The following is an 18,462-nucleotide window of genomic DNA, read 5'->3' on the forward strand; positions in this document are numbered from 1 at the left end:
CAACCAACAACATTGGACACTTTATGGAACACAAAGCCTTCACTATCTCATCCTGGAATATCCCAGGCCTTAGGTCATCTGCGTTTGGCCTAAAGAGCAGGAACCTGTACTTCATCAAAGAAATCGGAAATACAGACATTGTCATCCTACAAGAAACATAGTATTGTAGCGACCCGCACAGACAGCTGTGTGTTATGTGTTAGGCTAGTAGGTGGTTGTGTTGTACTGACCAGTACCCAGTGTTCGCAGGGTCCGACATGTCAATCAACCTGCTATCTGCCAATCACGGGAATGCATGGAATGTTCTGATGCCGGCATCCTGGCGGTTGGCGGAGTGGCGTGGAGGGGGGGTGGATCATTGGAAGTTAAGACCAGGTTTAGCCTTTGTTCTCTCTTTACGTCTGGGCTTCACAAGAGAAGGTCACGATTGGCTTGTGGGTTATCTGTCATTTATTTGGCGTGGGCTACGGCCAAACAGTAGCCTGTGTAAAGTTGGTTTAATAAACCGTCAATTCGCAAACTCAATCCTCTGTCTGGACAATTGTTCATTTATGATCTAGTCAGGTCATTACAGTATAGAGGAGACGGACCCACTGGTTGCCCTCTAGGTTACAGAGAGCTGGTAGTCCCATCCACCAAACTACCAGATGTGTAACAGGGAAGAGACTATGGGTGTATGCTAATTTGGTATAGAGCAGACCTAACTCACTCCATTAAATTAATCAAAACAGGAACATTTTACATTTGGCTATTCAAAAGGAAATGATCTTAACAGAGAAAAATGACCTCCTGTGTGCTACCTATATCCCCCCACTAGAATCCCCATACTTTAAAAAAGACAGCTTCTCAATCATTTCCAGGGCCAGGGACATGTACTCGTCTGTAGCGACTTCAATGCCAGAACCAGACAAGAACATAACACGCTCAGCACACAGGGGGACAAACACCTGCCTGGAGGTGACAGCATTCCCTCCCTCATATGCCCCCCTAGGCACAACTATGACAACATAACCAACAAAAATGGGTCACAACTCCTGCAGCTCTGTCGCATGCTGGGTATGTACATAGTCAATGGTAGGCTTCGAGGGGACTCCTACGGTAGGTGGTACACCTATAGCTCATCTCTTGGCAGTAGTACTGTAGACTACTTTATCACTGACCTCAAACCAGAGTCTCTCAGAGTGTTCACAGTCAGCCCATTGACACCCCTATCAGATCACAGCAAAATCACAGTCTACTTGAACAGAGCAATACTCAGTCATGAGGCATCAAAGCCAAATTAATATTAAGAAATGCTATAGATGGAAGGAATGTATTGTGGAAACCTACCAAAAAACAGTTAGGCAACATCAAATGCAATCCCTTCTAGACAAAACGTTCCACTGTAATAGTGAAGGTGTAAATTTGGTAGTAGAAAATGTTAACAGTATATTTGACCTCTCAGCTTCCCTATCTAATCTAAAAATTCCAAACAGAAAACCGAAGAAAATGAACAACAATGACAAATGGTTTGATGAAGAATGCAAAAACCGAAGAAAGAAATTGAGAAACCTGTCCAACCAAAAACATAGAGACCCTGAAAACCTGAGTCTACGACTTCACTATGGTGAATCACTAAAACAATACAGAAATACACTACGGAATAAGAAGGAACGGCACATCAGAAATCAGCTCAATGTAATTGAAGAATTCATAGACTCTAACCACTTCTGGAAAAATTGGAAAACACTAAACACACAACAACACAAAGAATTATCTATCAAAAATTGAGATGTATGGGGAAACCAATTCTCCAATCTTTTTGGCTCTATGACAAAGAACAAACAGCAAAAACATATACATGATCAAATAAAAATCTTAGAATCAACTATTACAGACTACCAGAACCCACTGGATTCTCCAATTACCTTGAATGAACTACAGGACAAAATAAAAACCCTCCAACCCAAAACGGCCTGAGGTGTTGATGGTATCCTCAATGAAATGATAAAATATACAGACAACAAATTCCAATTGGCTACACGCAAAAGTGGAGACAAATTTGACCCCAATAACTACCGTGGGGTATGCGTCAACAGCAACCTTGGGAAAATCCTCTGCATTATCATTAACAGCAGACTCGTGCATTTCCTCAGTGAAATCAATGTACTGAGCAAATGTCAAATTAGCTTTTTACCAAATTATCGTACGACAGACCACATATTCACCCTGCACACCCTAATTGACAAACAAACAAACCAAAACAAAGGCAAATTCTTCTTATGCTTTGTTGATTTCAAAAATGCTTTCGACTCAATTTGACATGAGGGTCTGCTATACAAATTGATGGAAAGTAGTGTTGGGGGAAAAACATACGACATTATAAAATCCATGTACACAAACAACAAGTGTGCAGTTAAAATAGGCAGAAAACACACACATTTCTTCCCACAGGGCCGTGGGGTGAGACAGGGATGCAGCTTAAGCCACACCCTCTTCAACATATACAGTTGAAGTCGGAGGTTTACATACACTTAGGCTGGAGTCATTAAAACTCATTTTTCAAACACTCCACACATTTCTTGTTAACAAACTATAGTTTTGGCAAGTCGGTTAGGACATCTATTTTGTGCATGACAAAAGTAATTTTTCCAACAATTGTTTACAGACAGATTATTTCACTTATAATTCACTGTATCACAATTCCAGTGGGTCAGAAGTTTACATACACTAAGTTGACTGTGCCTTTAAAGAGCTTGGAAAATTCCAGAAAATGATGTCATGGCTTTAGAAGCTTCTGATAGGTTTATTGACATCATTTGAGTCAATTGGAGGTGTACCTGTGGATRTATTTCAAGGCCTACCTTCAAACTCAGTGCCTCTTTGCTTGACATCATGGGAAAATCATAAGAAATCAGCCATGTCATCAGAAAAAAATTGTAGACCTCCACAAGTCAATTTCCAAATGCCTGAAGGCACCACGGTCATCTGTACAAACAATACTACGCAAGTATAAACACCATGGGATCACGTAGCCATCATACCGCTCAGGAAGGAGTCCTGTGTCCTAGAGTTGAACGTACTTTGGTGCGAAAAGTGCAAATCAATCCCAGAACAACAGCAAAGGACCTTGTGAAGATGCTGGAGCAAACAGGTACAAAGGTATCTATATTCACAGTAAAACGAGTCCTATATTGATATAACCTTTTTAGGTTATATGGCCGCTCAGCAAGGAAAACCCCCATAAAAAGCCAGACTACGGTTTGCAACTGCACATGAGGACAAAGATCGTACTTTTTGGAGAAATGTCCTCTGGTCTGATGAAACAAAAATAGAACTGTTTGGCCATAATGACCATTGTTATGTTTGGAGGAAAAAGGGGGAGGCTTGCAAGCCGAAGAACACCATCCCAACCCTGAAGAACGTGGGTGGCAGCATCATGTTGTGGGTGTGATTTGCCGCAGGAGAGACTGGTGCACTTCACAAAACAGATGGCATCATGAGGGAGGAAAATTATGTGGATATATTGAAGCAACATCTCAAGACATCAGTCAGGAAGTTAAAGCTTGGTCGCAAATGGCTCTTCCAAATGGACAATGACCCCAAGCATACTTCCAAAGTTGTGGCAAAATGGCTTAAGGACGACAAAGTCAAGGTATTGGAGTGGTCATCACAAAGCCCTGACCTCAATCCTATAGAAATGTTGTGGGCAGAACTGAAAAAATGTGTGTGAGCAAGGAGGCCTGCAAACCTGACTCAGTTACTCCAGCTCTGTCAGGAGGAATGGGGCAAAATTCACCCAACTTATTGTGGGAAGCTTGTAGAAGGCTACCTGAAACGTTTGACCCAAGTTAAACAATTTAAAGGCAATGCTACCAAATACTAATTGAGTGTATGTAAACATCTGACCCACTGGGAATGTGATGAAAGAAATAAAAGCTGAAATAAATCATTCTCTCTGAGTATTCTGTCATTTCACATTCTTAAAATAAAGTGGTGATCCTAACTGACCTAAGACAGGGAATTTTTACTAGGATTAAATGTCAGGAAAAACTGACTTTAAATGTATTTGGCTAAGGTGTATGTAAACTACCGACTTCATGTATGTATATGTATGTACGTATATGTATGCATTTGTGTATTTATATGTATGCATGTATGTATATATATATTTGCAAAAAATATATGGGTGATTGGAAGTGATGCAGACAATTACATTGATGGAAGCTACAATATATCTGTAATATTAAAGCTGATCTACCCCCTAAATAAATAAATAAATAATAATAATAATCCAGATCGTGTACTGTCATTCCAGGTTCAGTGTTTGACGTGACTTAGTTAGCTGAAATTGGCTAACTAGCTAGGTAGCAAGTGACAATAACGTTATCCAGCCTGCATAGCAACCATTTTCTTTGTAATGGATGACCAGTCCTTTTGAATAGCAATGATACAAATATAATTAAGGACTGGGTCACGTCTGTAGCAACATGACCAAAATAACCAGATTCATGGCTGGACAATATCTTCTGGCAGAAAAATGAAATTGTATGAATGTACTTATCAAAATAAAAATGTTAATGAAAATATTTTATTAATTGTTATTTTAACAGTTTTATTACTGCGATAAGGCACACGATGCAGTGCAGTATCATACAGTCACATGTAAATGGGTTAAACACAATTTACCTGGCTGTATTCATGATACAGCACTGCCTCTTGTTTGCTTTCATGTGGCTCTTTCGTTGTACAATGTTGACAGCTTTACTTAACACATTGTATTGATAAAATGGTCAAACTCTACTTAATAGCTACACTCACCAACACAGGATAAACTTTATCCCTCATTCTGGCCTTGACCAAACCAGTAAGTTGCCCCTCACTAGCTGTACTTCTCAACATGGCTGGACTTATAGTGGTCTTCTCCCCGTTTAATGCTTTTATGTTCATCCTTGAAATATGCCATTAGGTCTGAAACAGACACCAAGGTTGACATACTGTGCAAACAATTCTCTAGGCTCAGTAAAACAAAAAATAAGTATCTACTGCTCTGCTAACTAGCTAGCTAGCTAAAGTGTAGTCAGTGGCTAGCAAAGACAGAGAGAAAGGGGAGAGAAGAAGTTCAACACTTTATTCAATTAATTTCAACACTTTATTCAATTCATTAAAATATAGCACATGGATTAGGGCACAGAAGGTCTGTGATCTTGCTGGTGAACGACAGTGTCGGCTAGAGATGACGTGCAGGAGCTTCCTGCAGGAATTTGTAGTCTTGCATGAGGTTCTCTGCTAATTAGCATTTCACAGTAAATTGAGGCGAATATATTGGTAAAACTCACCTTGTCCGAGATAGAATTAAACGGTTATCAAAATGTCACGCCAAGGTAAGCCTACAACAAACACATACTTAATTTGAAGTGGTTCTAAAATATCCTATGGAGAAAATTAATAGTGGAAAAATGATTGGAACCATTTCTGTGTTTGACCGCTAGGTTTTAATGTTTGCTTCCTCGTCGCTTCTTCTTCTGTGGGGTTTATCGGCGGTTGGCATCCAATGTTATGGGGCATTACCGCCACCTACTGTACTGGAGTGTATGCCAGAGACAGGGAAGGACTAAATCCCACCTGTCAGCCCCTTTTCTCTTAAAAAATATAACACAATTTTATGACTGTGTCTAACGATGTTCTACTCACTATGCTCTTTAAACTCAATTCCTGTGTCCCCTTCTCCCTCATACTGGATCTCAGTATCTCTTTCCCCATCATACTGCCCACACTGTATTAGCACATGCTCCACTGTCTCTGTGGGCATGAATTTGGAGTACCTCATATACTGTAGCTAAATGCTTGCAGACTCATCAACATAGCACGAGTCAGAGCATATACTCTAACTTTAAATCAAATCAAATGTATTTATAGAGCCCTTCTTACATCAGCTGATATCTCAAAGTGCTGTACAGAAACCCAGCCTAAAACCCCAAACAGCAAGCAATGCAGGTGTAGAAGCACGGTGGCTGGAAAAACTCCCTAGAAAGGCCAGAACCTAGGAAGAAACCTAGAGAGGAACCAGGCTATGAGGGGTGGCCAGTCCTCTTCTGGCTGTGCCGGGTGGAGATTATAACAGAACATGGCCAAGATGTTCAAATGTTCATAGATGACCAGCAGAGTCAAATAATAATAATCACAGTGGTTGTCGAGGGTGCAACAGGTCAGCACCTCAGGAGTAAATATCAGTTGGCTTTTCATAGCCGATCAATCAGAGTATCTCTACCGCTCCTGCTGTCTCTAGAGAGTTGAAAACAGCAGGGCTGGGACAGGTTTACTTTACAGGTTTACTTTACTCTTTTTGGAACTTCCTCCACCCACTGCAAGGCCAACAGTACAGCCATCAGCTCTGCTGTGTATACAGCCAGGTGGTCTGTAATACATTTCCTTACTGCGACCCAACTTTCCTGTACAACAAAGGCTGACAGAGTCCGACCTGTCCTTGGATCTTTTGATCCATCTGTATATATTGGTATAAAATCCATATATACTGTATCCAGTTGTCTTTTAAATAACTTGGATGGATCAACCCCATCCCTGTCTTTCCGTACTCTCTCCAGCACTTGTAAATCAACTACTGGAGGTGGGAGTAGCCATGGTGGACTCACAGGGATAGGTACCGTGGGGCTAAAGTCCATGCCATACAATCTCATCTGCCTCGCCTGGTTATCACCCACCCATCTAAAACTTTTATTCTGTCCATGTTCATGTTCCCAACATGCCTGTAGTAACCCTTTTGTGGGGTTCAAACACCCCATGCCCCTGTAAGTTAACCCACTAGTTCATTGTCAGCTTTTGCCTTCTTATATGTAATAGCATCTCCCCCATCTCCAACTGTAGAGCTGACACTAGAGGCCCCACTACATATTCTGCTACCTTGTGCCTATATGACATCAAGCCTTTCCAGTGATATCCTGGCTGCCGAACCATACACTATACTTCCATAGTCTATTACAGATTGGATCAAAGCAACATACATGGTCCTCAGTGAGGAACGCCCAGCCCCCCACTCTGTCCCTGTCATAGAGCGTCCCATTTAGAACTTTTTTACATTTTCCCACCACTCTATACATGTGTTCTGCACAGGTCAGCTTAGTATCAAAGTATACCCCAAGAAACCTGAAGGACCCCACCCTCTCCAAATGTCTCCCATACAACCTCAGGCATATTTCATCTCCCACCAAAAAAACACTGAGTTTTTTCTACAGAAAACCTGAATCCCCACTTCAATGCCCACCGCTCTACCTCAACCATTTCATGTAACTTCCTGACTTTGTATGGTACATTTCTTTGCCTCTTCCATTAGGCCCCATCATCTGCAAATAAAGACCTACCAATATCCGTCCATACCTGAGAGTAAACATCATTGATCATGATCGAGAACAAAAGAGGACTAATCACACACCCCTGCGGTGTACCGTTATCCACCAAGTAACTGTCTGACAGAGACTTCCCCACCCTCACCTGGATAGATCTTCCAAACAGGAAGTCCTTTATCCAATTGTACATTCTTTCTCCTACCTCCAAAAGATTAAGCTTGATTAGCAACCCCCTCCTTCCACATCATATTGTACGCCTTTTCGACTAATACCATATAGGTCAGGGATCATCAACTAGATTCAGCATGGGACGATTTTTCCTTGAGCGGATGGTCGGGGGCTGGAACATAACAATTTGTAGACCGCTTTAGTTCTAGTTCCCCATTAACCACTAAATTACTGCAAGTACGAGTAGAACATTCAGTAAAGTTTTTCATAATTACTGTAGGTGGGTGCTTACATTCGTCATATTTCACACATGTACAAGTATGTATTATACACGTTATAAAATTCATTTTTTGCATATCCCACTCCCCCTGAGACACCCTCATAGAGTGGGGTCACGGCCAGGGTTCAGCCATTATTTGAGTGTCAATCGCATAGCAATGATCGCAGAGACCATGTGATGAGTGATAATGGCGCCAGAGGGGATGGCTGTTGTTTTACGGGCTCCTAACCAACTGTGCTATTTTTTTTTTTTTTCACATTGTTTGTAACTCATTTTGTACACAATGTCTCTTATGACCGAAAAGAGCTTCTGGACATCAGAACAAAGATTACTCACCTCGAACTGGAAAAATATTTTTTCTTTAATGAGTTCGACACGAAGGATATACCGCTTTGTCGAGACAAGGCCCAAATCCCAGTCATCTGTGTGAAGATAAAACAGAAAAAAAGGGGGAGGAGGGTGGGGTACCTTGTAAGAATTTGCCGACGAGTAGGTAAACCATCACTACCCTCAGTATTATTGGCCCATATTTTCAATCATTGGGAAACAAACTGGACAATCTACTATTAAGACTATCCTACCAACGGGACTTTAAAACTGTAATATCTTATGTTTCCCCGAACCGTGGCTAAACGACGACACAGATATTATAAAGCTGGCTGGCTTCTCCATGCATCGGCAGGACAGAGCAGCTACGTCTGGTAATATGAGCTGTTGTGCAATGTCTAATATTAAAGAAGTCTCAAGGTATTGCTCACCTGAGGTAAAATACCTCATGATAAGCTGTAGACCACACTATCTACCAAGGGAGTTCTCATCTATATAAAGGGCAGCATCCCTGAGTCGCCTCTTCACTGTTGAGACTGGTGTTTTGCGGGTACTATTTAATGAAGCTGCCAGTTGAAGACTTGTGAGGCGTCTGTTTCTCAAACTAGACACTCTAATGTACTTGTCCTCTTGCTCAGTTGTGCATCGGGGCCTCCCACTCCTCTTTCTATTCTGGTTAGAGCCAGTTTGCGCTGTTCTGTGAAGGGAGTAGCACACAGCGTTGTACGAGATCTTCAGTTTCTTGGCAATTTCTCGCATGGAATAGCCTTCATTTCTCAGAACAAGAATAGGCTGACGAGTTTCAGAAGAAAGTCTTTGTTTCTGGCCATTTTGAGCCTGTAATCGAACCCACAAATACTGATGCTCCAGATACTCAACTAGTCTAAAGAAGGCCGTTTTTTGCTTCTTTAATCAGCATATCTGTCACGGCCGTTTAAAGGAGTGGACCAAGGGCGCAGCGTGATTAGAATCCATTCTTCTATTTATTTAAACAAAGAACACTTTAACAAAACAAACCGTGAAGCCAACGTAGTGCTCACAGGCAACTAAACAAGGACAATCACCCACGAAATACTCAAGGAATATGGCTGCCTAAATATGGTTCCCAATCAGAGACAACGATAAACAGCTGCCAATCTAGGCAACCATAGACATACAAAACACCTAGACTAGTAACAAACCCCATAAACATACAAAAACCCTTGACAGGACAAAAAACATATATCACCCTTGTCACACCCTGACCTAACCAAAAATAATGAAGAAAACAAAGAATACTAAGGTCAGGGCGTGACAATAACAGTTTCAGCTGTGCTAACATAATTGCAAAATAGTTTTCTAATGATCAATTAGCCTTTTAAAATGATAAACTTGGATTAGCTAACACAACGTGCCATTGGAACACAGGAGTGATGGTTACTGATAATGGGCCTCTGTATGCCTATGTAAATATTCCATAAAAAATCAGTTTCCAGCTACAATAGTCATTTACAATATTAACAATTTTTACACTGTATTTCTGATCTATTTGATGTTATTTTAATGGACAGAAAATCTGCTTTTCTTTAAAAAATAAGGACATTTCTAAGTGACCCCAAACTTTCGAACGGTAGTGTATATATATAAAAAAATCTGTCTACAGACACAAACATAACACAATTTGAAGTCAAATAGGGTAGAGTCTTACAGGTATTGGAAACAACATTGGCTGTGGATACGGTGGGAAAATGGGGTCTGACCAAGTGTGATGTCATTAATGTTTGTGGAACTGTAAGTAAATGTTAGTTTGTATGTTTTTTGTTTCCAAAAATAAGCAAAAAATTGAAATCTAATTATACAGAAAAGTGGCTTTAGCAGCAGATACGTAGGTAGAGAAGGTAGAGAGGAGGGAGTGAAAGGATGATAACTTCTGGAGGACCTTTCCTCCATTTTCCTCCTGTTCCATAAGCTCACCATGAGTCACTCAGCCATGGAGAAGGAGGTCCGAGCCGGCCGGGAGGAAAGGGGACAGTGCGAATCATAGGATGTGGAAAGGGAGGCGAGTAGGATAGAAGAGGAGAAGGGAGTGGGAGAGCGAGAGCGAGAGCGAAGATTGATACAGCGCATGACCATCTGGGTAGGGGCTAAGTGGGTAGGGTTGGAGGAGAGAGAGACAGAAAAGTAAACAAAGTAGTGATCAGAGACCTGGAGGGAGGTTGCACTGAGATTAGTAGGCGAACAGCCTCTAGTAAAGATGCGGTCAAGCGTATTGCCTGCCTTATGAGTGGGAGGGGACTGGGAAATGGTGAGGTCAAAAGAGTCAAGGAGGGGAAAGAAAGAGGTAGAAATAAATTAATTGAAGGAAGATGTCGGGAGGTTGAAGTCGCCCAGTACAAAGAGCAGTGAACCATCATCAGGAAATGAGCTTATCAAGTTGTCAAACTCGTTGAGGAACTCTAAGCGCACCCAGTGGATGATAGATGAAAACAATGTTCATCTTGAGTGGACAAGTGACAGTATGGATTTCAAATGAGATGCACAGGTGAGTGAGGGAGAAAAGAGTGGACCTGTGCCACCACCGCGATGACCAGATGCTATTGGACTATGAGATAACACGTAGTCAGATGAAGAGAGAGCAGCTGGAGTAGCAGTGTTCTCTTGGGTGATCCATGTCTCCATCTGGGCCAAAATGTCTCGGGACTGAAGGGCAGCATCGGCTGAGATGAACTTGGCATTCTTGACTGCAGATCGACAGTTCCAAATGTTGCTGGAGACCAAGCCTTGCTTGAAATTGAAGGTAAAACTTTACAAATGTTGTTTATGTTTTGTTCGCTGGAGACATTTATAACTAATGGCGCCGTCTTCTCTTTCCACAGATCAACTCGGCAGAACCGTCTTAGTTTTGGCTACGAGACCACCGCTGAGAAAACAGGGGAGACTGAAGCACTAACTGTAATTGCTAATTGCCTAGCAGAGGGGAAGAGTACACTTCCCACTACTAATTGACTAGGAGAGGAGAAGCCACTGCCCCTCCAATACAGCCACTGATTACGAAAACAACAACAGTAACAAATTGCCCTGCCCCCTAATCCTGGTTGATGTGTCAACTGCAAGTTATGAGCTCTCAGCAGTTCAAACACCAAGTAGGCTACTGGGAAGACAGATGGTACTTAAAGTAGATGGCCCTAGCAAGCAAAAAGACAGTACTAGACAACAACAAATTAAGACAAAAATTATACTAACAGTATCACTCCTGGAGATATCAGGAGTCCTCTGTCAGGAGTACAAGAGGGGGAAAAGATCCATCCACAAACTACATTTGTTCAGAGTCCAGACTTCAGACATGATGAAGTCTCCTGTTCTTTGCTGGGAAAGATGGTTTCATAGAGATAGCCAGGTCTACATCATAGCCTACATCTATTATATTTATGTTATCTTGAATTCTATGGACAGTTTGCTGTACCACATGGATCATTAGGCAAATGTGTTCTGTAAATAGCTCACAGCCATTACATACAGGTCTATTACCTAGCTAGGCCTATATTACTTCAGGTATTCATGTTTCATCAATGAAATGCTTTGTTACTTTGCAACAACATACATGTGGTAACTTTATTGAGAGTCCTCTTGTTTAAATAATAAATAGTTATCAATAGTTTTGGTATTTGAACTATCAAATGTGCAATCCTTGTGCATAGTTTTAATGCTGCACAGGACAATATCCTACAAAGTGCATTGCAATGCTCTGCTAGACTGCCGAAAGACCAACCCACTCCGCCTCACCAACAGTTTACCCAAAAGCATTTTAACGCCCTCGCTGACCCCCAACAGATGTCGAGCTTGACTTTTACGGCACACGCTGCACCCTTCTTTTCGCAGAAGTGACCTAAACCCAAGTTTACATTTGATTCTATTCAACCCAGTGCCGGGTATTAGCCTACACTTACGGGAAGTGTGATGAAGGAGCAGTTACTTTTTTGAGATTGGATACTAGAAGCGGTAGTAGCCAAATTACAGTATTTATTGAGGGAAGCTCATGGCGGCTGTGAGTGTGAGTAGCGGTAGTAGTGACACATCTAGCACCGGCGAAGAGGAGAGGATGAGGCGGTTGTTTCTGACTTGCGACGGCGACGGTGATGGATACATCAACAGGTAGGCTATTTATTAACTACAAGGTGGATTTAGAATTCAATGTTACCTATTGTCCATACATCTAACGTTAAATACGAGCTGAAATTATTGCAATTTATTTAGCTGCGATTCTTTGCTTTAGTTTTGTAATATAAACTAATTTCATTTTCCGGTGAGTTCAGTAAAGAACAATTTCTCAGATTTTGTTTTGACCGCTTCGAAAACATACCTCGGTATTCGAAATATGCTCAGGCTCGACAACTGGCAAAGGCAACCTACAAAACATCTGCATGCCATGGCGTTTGGCTTGAGGTTTTGAAAGTTCGCTAGCTACTCAAATTTCCGTTTGACGATGGAAATGTTGCAACAGTAATCTAGCTAGATGAAACTAGACCCCCAGACAGTAGACCACTGACTAGCTCCAGAATAGAATAAACTGTTGACCAATAACATACTGTAGTTCTTATTATGTGACCAACAATATCATAATAATTACCATCCAGTTTTTAGCTTGTTACAAGAAAATGTATCGATGCTCATGTTCTAATAGCTTATGCACTAATGCTGTTCATTACTGCTTTCCCGCGGCCCCATGTTTATTGACGAGGCCTTAGCCTACATACTGCAAATAAACACCAACCCTCTAACGCCGATCACAGCAACTGGTTTTGATGCAGCACCCAAAGACACATCAAGATGGCATGAGCCAGTCAAGATCACAGAGAAAACTCCTGAGCACAGGGAACTGAAATTGAACATTTGCCCAGACCTCGGGATAAGAATCTAGGCCTATTCCTATCCTAACATAGTCTTCTGAGTGTGAGTTATGGTGGCAGTAAGTTATTAAGTTACAGCTTACACAGCGATATGAGTTATAATCACAGTGGTGGTCTCTAATTATAAGATGTTTATAAACTCTGAAGTGTTGATTGTTCTTGTTAGTAAATAAAGTAGGCCTGCTGAAGGCTATATACACAAGCAGAGTGAGCAGTGAGGAAAAGTAAAACATGCAGGAGAGGAGCTAGAGCTTAATATTGGCACTTTTGACTCAACTCAAACACATCTGTTCTTCTGTTTTTACAGGGAAACCCATGGTTTGCTTAGCCACTTGAGATACTATTTGTTGCCTAGAATGCACTGTATAAAATGGATTTGTTGCCTCTGTAAGGCATTAAAGGTGACAAAATGAACCATGCATACAAACCCTTAGACATGAAACTGTTTTATTTTTTATTTTTTACTTGCTATATTGTATTTACTTCGCCACCATGGCCTTTTTTATATTTTTATTTATTTATATATATATTTTGTTTGCCTTCACCTCCCTTATCTCACCTCACTTGCTCACATTGTATATAGACTTATTTTTCACTGTATTATTGACTGTATGTTTGTTTTACGCCATGTGTAACTATGTGTTGTTGTATGTGTCGAACTGCTTTGCTTTATCTTGGCCAGGTCGCAATTGTAAATGAGAACGTGTTCTCAATTTGCCTACCTGGTTAAATAAAGGTGAAATAAATAAAATAAATAAAAATGAAACTGATGAATAAGATATCCATTGTGCTAAATAACTATAGCTTGAAGGGCATACAGGGATCAAATCCCCTGTCTAGGGGAATATATTTTGCCTGACACGAATTGTGTGCTTTTCAACTTCATCTAAGAAACCCATTTAGCCCCTCTAAATTAAACCCCTACAACTCATCCAGAACGCCGCAGCACGTCTGGTGTTCAACTTTCCCAAGTTCTCTCACGTCACCCCGCTCCTCCGCTCTCTCCACTGGCTTCCAGTTGAAGCTCGTATCCGCTACAAGGCCATGGTGCTTGCCTACGGAGCTGTGAGGGGAACGGCACCTCCGTACCTTCAGGCTCTGATCAGGCCCTACACCCAAACAAGGGCACTGCGTTCATCCACCTCTGGCCTGCTCGCCTCCCTACCTCTGAGGAAGTACAGTTCCCGCTCAGCCCAGTCAAAACTGTTCGCTGCTCTGGCACCCCAATGGTGGAACAAACTCCCTCACGACGCCAGGTCAGCGGAGTCAATCACCACCTTCCGGAGACACCTGAAACCCCACCTCTTTAAGGAATACCTAGGATAGGATAAAGTAATCCTTCTAACCCCCCCCCCCCCTTAAAAGAGTTAGATGCACTATTGTAAAGTGGTTGTTCCACTGGATATCATAAGGTGAATGCACCAATTTGTAAGTCGCTCTGGATAAGAGCGTCTGCTAAATGACTTAAATGTAATGTAATGTAAACCTTTCCTAATATTACTTTTAACTTCTTTGAGAAGTGAAGCACATTTCTCAGGCTGGTGCCCTGGTTAATGTATCAGAAATTCAGGTTAGTGATGAAACTAGTACACCACTCTTCAGACAATTGAAAACCATTCTCTTCCTCTCTCCCTCTCCTTTTCCCTCTGCCTTTCTTTCCTTCTCTATCTTATGTCCTTCTCTCCCTTTCTTTTTCTATCTCCCTCTCTCCTGTTAGGAATGACCTGCTGATGGTGTGCAGACAGCTAAACATGGAGGAGTCTGTGGCAGAGATCATGGGCCAGCTGGGAGCGGATGAGCGAGGCAAGATCTCCTTCGAGGACTTCACCCGCTGCCGCATGCAGCTGGTCAACGAGATCCGCAAGGAAGAGGGCGAGCTCTCCCAACGCTCCCAGGACTCTGAAACTAGGAAGCTCAGGGAACACATCGCCTCTTGGCCAACCAGCAGCGAGAACAGCCTGGGTGAGTTTGGAGATAGCTAATCACGATTAGGCACTATTGGAAACGGTATTGTTGAACAAGAGACGGCAACTAATCACAGCTGCCTACAAGCATAAAACCAACTAAGAACAGGCAACACCAAACAACTAAACCTAACATCCAACAACTAACCACAAACTACCACTTACTCTTATACCACAGTCATTAACCATAAACAACTGACACCAAACCTCTAACAACCACAACATAGCCTGCATGACTGAGGCTAGGGTTTTTAGCTTTGTTGCTAGCCTAAACCTTCAGTGACCTTTGTTTTAATTGTTCCTGGAACATCAGGGAGTGCTCATTATTGTGTAATGAAATGAGAGCATAATGACCAGGAATGTTTACCTCAAGCCCATTCACAAACATGGGCCATTTATAGTGACTAATTCAATCAGCCTAACTCGACCCACTTTACATGTGCATGAAACCACTTCAAAAGTAATCCACAGAGTACAAAAAATTTAAATCTACTTGCACAGGGAAGCAATAAGGCATGCAGAAAAATATGTAGACTGAGGTTCTTTTAAATCAGATCTGGTTGGGAGTGTAAACCCTTGACAGTGTTTATTAGTTATGAGTTACTACCTGTTTAGTTTTGATTTATAACATGTGTCCCCTAGGGGCCCTGTCAGGGGCCAGAGAGAGCTGGGAGTACGACTCTGGGGCCAGGGACCTCCAGAGTCCAGACATACAGCCTCGGCAAACACAGAACCAGCAGCAGCCAGCCATCCTCCAGAAGGTCCTGGAACCGCCTGGGACTGTCCTAGAACAGCAGGCTGCCCTTCATATGCTCCTGTCCCAGACCAGCGCCCGCTGTGTCCCCCTGGGGGGAAATTACCTGGAGCTGGCCAACACAGTGAGTATGCCTCTGGTGACGCTGGTAGTGCTGGTGGTAGCATTGCATTGTATTGATTCCTGGTATGTTTCCTTTAGAATTTTCTTGTGAGCCACCCAATGAGCAAATTAGGCCTAGTTGTTTTTAGTCACAAGCCATTCTCCGGCCCAGTACAAATTGGCTGCCAGTGCCACCCACCATTTGGTAAACCCTGATATAGGACATAACGGTAAGATCAGGGAGTATCAGCTGACTACTTAGCCTCTGAGTTATGAGATCTTTATTACGGCCAATGATGAAGGAATGAGTATGTAATGAATGGTGGTCTGAAGAAATTGGAATTCCAGAACAGACAACAGTGTTTATGTAAGCTGTCCTGGCACCTCCAACCCTCATACTCAGTGTAGTAGGTAACACACAGAACCCTGAGAAGTGTTGTCATGCTGTGTGAAAGTTGAACCATTGAAAATAAATATAATCTCCTACTGGGAAGGGACTGTCGCTGTATAAAAGGGGGGGAATGAATTAAGGGTAGGTGTAGTAAGCCTGGTATTGCTCTAGAGGGCAGTGCTGCTCATGATAACGCAATTTTCTCACATTCTCCTCTCCTGTTTATAGTAACCACCTGCCTGTATGGCTTGACATCATGGTACCCCCTGTTTATGATTAGGAGAGGGTAATTCTAGAGCTGTGCATAAGACTGGGCAACGTAGCCATTCATCTATAATGAGGATTTCTCAATTCCAGAAGTGAATTTAATTTAAGATTACTTCCTGGATTGATTAAGTTGAAATTACATTTATTCTAACTGTGACACCATCCCTGTGTCTTTACTCTTCAGCAAGATAACTTGTCAAACCCACAGAACTCTTTTGACTACAGAAACACAGTGGTGTATCGCAATACATTTTCTGCTTGGTCCGGGTAAGGATTCCAACTCTCAGGTCGGGTGCCATGCGGTGGGTGTAGCTGGTGCATGGAACCTCCCGCACCTCAAACTCAAATATCTCCAATCCAAAGTTAAATCTAGAATTGGCTTCCTATTTCGCAACAAAGCATCCTTCACTCATGCTGCCAAACATACCCTCGTAAAACTGACCATCCTACCGATCCTCGACTTCGGCGATGTCATTTACAAAATAGCCTCCAATACCCTACTCAATAAATTGGATGCAGTCTATCACAGTGCCATCTGTTTTGTCACCAAAGCCCCATATACTACCCACCACTGTGACCTGTATGCTCTCGTTGGCTGGCCCTCGCTTCATACTCGTCGCCAAACCCACTGGCTCCAGGTCATCTACAAGACCCTGCTAGGTAAAGTCCCCCCTTATCTCAGCTCGCTAGTCACCATAGCAGCACCCACCTGTAGCACGCGCTTCAGCAGGTATATCTCTCTGGTCACCCCCAAAGCGAATTCCTCCTTTGGCCGCCTCTCCTTCCAGTTCTCTGCTGCCAATGACTGGAACGAACTACAAAAATCCCTGAAACTGGAAACACTTATCTCCCTCACTAGCTTTAAGCACCAGCTGTCAGAGCAGCTCACAGATTACTGCACCTGTACATAGCCCATCTATAATTTAGACAACTACCTCATCCCCCTACTGTATTTATTTATTTATTTTGCTCCTTTGCACCCCATTATTTCTATTTCTACTTTGCACATTCTTCCATGCAAATCTACCATTCCAGTGTTTTACTTGCTATATTGTAGTCAGGCGGAGGAGAGCAGAGATTAGTGAACAAAGAAGCACTTTACTGAGGCAATAGTAAGAACAGAACGCAACTGCGTCACAAAAACAAATGCCCAAAGAACAAGTGAGGCAGCACAAAGTACAACAACCAAGTACAAAGTACCGGCTGCCACAAATCACGGGTACAAATAAAACCCGGCGCAACCCAGCCGGGTGCGTGCCAATCTAGACAATTAACAATACCCCACACAGACATGGAGGGAACAGAGGGCGAAATACACATAGTAATCATGAGGAGATGTAAACCAGGTGTGTGGAAAACAAGACAAAACAAATGGAAAGAATTGCCACCCGAACAAGGAGAGGGACCAACTTCGGCGGAAGTCGTGACATCGGGGCTCTCCTTGTCACTTAGCTTTGAGGAGTATCATCATAGGGGTATCAGCATAATCTCCATCACCTTACCTGAGCAGTGCTCACACCATCACACCCCTTCATTAATGCATCCATATTTATTATGAATCATATGGGGCAGTCTCATGAGCTGCCATGTCCCCTTCCTATATCAGCTTTCAGGGCTGGGCGTCCTTATGGACCCACATAAATAATTTAGTGGTTTATTACTGAGATTAACATCATGACACCGTCTCTGTGTAGATTAGCACAGGCACCGGAGAGAATGTGAGGTTGAACGTTATCAGTTGTCAGTGACAGAGCGTGATGTTTGTGTCTGAGTGAGAAAGTGTAGTCACTAGTCACCCCCCCCCCCCCCACACACACACGCAATTAGAAGCCCCACTTTAGGGGCTTGTCCTGCCGGCACTGCTATATACAGCCGTTTCGATTACAGCCCTAATGGAACATCTGGTTGCTGACACAGGGAGGATGTGTAACTATCAAAGCTTTGGTTGTCTGTAGGTCGACCTGGGACTTTATGGACGTG

General features: G+C 42.5%; 1 pseudogene; it reads left to right on the forward strand.

The window, feature by feature from the left end:
* Window positions 1–11,928: 11,928 nt before the first annotated feature.
* The window catches only part of LOC111964064 (colorectal mutant cancer protein-like), a 146,558-nt pseudogene continuing 140,024 nt past the window's right edge, over window positions 11,929–18,462 (forward strand).

Source organism: Salvelinus sp. IW2-2015, linkage group LG5 (assembly GCF_002910315.2).
Source record: "Salvelinus sp. IW2-2015 linkage group LG5, ASM291031v2, whole genome shotgun sequence".
NCBI lineage: Eukaryota > Metazoa > Chordata > Actinopteri > Salmoniformes > Salmonidae > Salvelinus > Salvelinus sp. IW2-2015.